The sequence below is a fragment of the Falco peregrinus genome, unplaced genomic scaffold (genome assembly GCF_023634155.1).
Source record: "Falco peregrinus isolate bFalPer1 unplaced genomic scaffold, bFalPer1.pri scaffold_52, whole genome shotgun sequence".
In the NCBI taxonomy this organism is placed as follows: domain Eukaryota; kingdom Metazoa; phylum Chordata; class Aves; order Falconiformes; family Falconidae; genus Falco; species Falco peregrinus.
In genome coordinates this window covers 92,501-95,000 of record NW_026599616.1, presented here as the reverse complement: position 1 = coordinate 95,000, position 2,500 = coordinate 92,501, and the positions used below count along the sequence as shown (strand labels likewise).

General features: G+C 75.6%; 1 non-coding gene across 1 annotated transcript; it reads left to right on the top strand.

Annotated features, from left to right (window-relative positions):
- Positions 1-1,783: 1,783 nt before the first annotated feature.
- Positions 1,784-1,936, top strand: LOC129783564 (5.8S ribosomal RNA). Its single transcript, XR_008745344.1, has one exon. It is a non-coding gene; the product is annotated as a 5.8S ribosomal RNA (ribosomal RNA).
- Positions 1,937-2,500: the final 564 nt, after the last annotated feature.

Below are 2,500 nucleotides of genomic sequence, written 5' to 3'. Positions count from 1 at the left end.
GAGGGAAACCCCGGCCCCCCGGGTAAGGAAGGACGAGGTGTTGGCGGCGGACGTCGGGCGCGCCCCCGCGGGCGGACGCTCCCCCGATGGTGGCAGCGGGGGAGGCACCGCCGCGGGGCCCTGCAGGTCGTTTCCCTCACCCCAGGGCCAGGTACCTAGCGTCCGCGTTTCTGCGCAGCCCTCCCTCGGCGAGCCCCGGGGGTCGAAGGCTGCGCGGCCGGGCGGCGGTTTAAAGACGCGGGCGGCTCGATGCGACCCCGGGGGAAGCGGTGTAGTTTTGAGCCGGCGGTGGCGCCTCCGCTGGTGGCGTGGCGGTGGTGCGGTGGCGGTGGTGTATGGTGGAAGGCCGTGCCGTGGGAGTCCGCTCCCGGAAAGGCTTCTCCCCAACCCCCTTCCTCCCCTCCCCACCCGCCGGGCGCTGCCTCGACCGACCCATACCGTGCTCGTTCCCCGCCTTCCCCCAGCGGGCAGCCGTGCCGGGGAGGTGTCCCGCTGCCGCCCCCCCTCCGCGGTCCGGTCTCGCGCGGAGAGACCGCGGCGTGTGTTAGGCCGCAAGCCGTCCTTGCTGTGTGCCCGTCTCGCGTCTAAGGGGCGTCCCCGGCGTGGGAGCGCCGTCTCCTCCGCTCGGGGGGGGGCGGCGCGTCTGCGCTGCGTCGGCGGCCGCCGTGTCGCCGTGCCTCCGTGGCCGCGCTGCGCTCCTCGGCGAGCCCTCTCTCCGCCCCGGCGAGCGCTCGGGCTTCTGCCGTCGCCCAAGGTCGGCAAGCCCCCCCGCCCAGCGGCGGTGCCGTCACCGCTCGGCCCCCCGTGTCCAATCGGTCGGCCGGAAGGTGCCCGCCGCCGGCCTCGACCGTCCCGGCCTGGACCCTGCCCGCCGCTTCCACGCCGCCCTCCTCGGCCGCGCCCGGCGGAGGTGGCGTGCCTCCCGTCGGCGGGGGTTTTGGGGGTAAGGAGGCGTCCGGGCCTCGTTCTCCGCGTGGAGACGGGGGAGAGAGGACGGCGCCCCCCGACACCCCCACCCCCGTCCGGGGCTCGTCGCCTTCCGGCGTGGCGCGCGCCTGCTTGGGACGGGGTCGGGGCGAGAAGCCGGTGGTGTCGGCGGTTCCGGGAGGGCGGTCGCGGCTTCGCGGCTGCGAGCGCCGTCCGGCGGGCCCCGAGCCGGTGCGTCGCCGTCTCGGGCTCGGGCGGTTTTGTCGCCTCCGGAGGTGTGCGGTGTGGGGCCTGCCGAGCTGCCGGCGGGGTTGAGCCGCAGGGAAAAAGCGGGCTGCCGTAGTGCGGTGCCCGAGAGGCGCGTTGCCGCGCGTGTGCGGGCCGTCGGCGGCAGCAGCAGCCCGCCGAGTCCCCGGGCGCGAGGCGGGGGCGTATGCAGGTCGGGGCGCGGTCGGGGCGCGCCGCTGCTCCTCCGTGCGTTGGCCGGGCCGAGCCCGCGCGCCTGGTCCGCCTCCGAAGCGCGCGGGGTGCGTGTGGTGGGAGCGCGCGCTCCCCGCCCCAGCCCTCACCTTTCGGAGTTTTCTCCGTTGCCCTCCCCTTTCCCTCCTCTCCTGCGTTGTGTTGCTCGTACGGTCAGGCGAGGCGAGAGGCTTCCTTCCGTCGTCGCGCCGCATCGCCGTTGCGCGCCCCCCCTTTCCGCGCGGGCGGAGGGGCGGTCGGGCCCGGCGAGAGGCGGGCGCGCGTCGGTCGGGGCCCGTCGTCAGAGGACAAAGAAAAAAAGGGGGCGGCCGCTCGTCGTGGAGCGTGCCCCCCCGGTGTGTCCGTCCCGCGCGCGCGGGGCGGTGCCGAAAGAGACAACTCTTAGCGGTGGATCACTCGGCTCGTGCGTCGATGAAGAACGCAGCTAGCTGCGAGAATTAATGTGAATTGCAGGACACATTGATCATCGACACTTCGAACGCACTTGCGGCCCCGGGTTCCTCCCGGGGCTACGCCTGTCTGAGCGTCGCGTGACGATCAATCGCCGGCTCTGGCCGGCCGCCCCGTCCTCGTTCCGCCCGCCCCTCCCTCTCGCGTGGGAGAGGTGGGGGGCCGGGGTAGCGAGGCGGCGTCGGTCCGCAGCTGGCGCGGCTGGGGGGTTGCCTCGCAGGTCCGCCTTGGGCGAGGGCCTTCGTCCCCCTAAATGGAGACTCGGGGAGCGCCCCGAAGCTCCCCGCTCTCCCGGTTCGCCCGGTTCGCGGAGCTCGTTCCCGCCTGCGGGGGGGGGGCTGCCCCCCCCAGGGCTCGTCGGGTCGGTCGGGCCCGGCGCGGCGGTGGGGAAGCCGCGCGAGCGGTGTTTGGGGTGCTAGGCGCGGGCCTGCCCCCCGGCGCCCCGCGTGTGCGCGCGGGCGGCTGTCTGCGGGTGGGTACCGCGGCGGTACCGGGCCGTGCTGCCGCGCGTGCGCCGCCGCGGAGGCGCCGGCGTGGAGAGGAAGGGTATCGTCCCGGGCCGTCGGGCCCCGCCTGCCCTCGTCCCGCTCCTGCCTTCTCCCCTGTTTCTCCGCCGCGCCCCGGGTGGGCGTCGTCCTAGGCA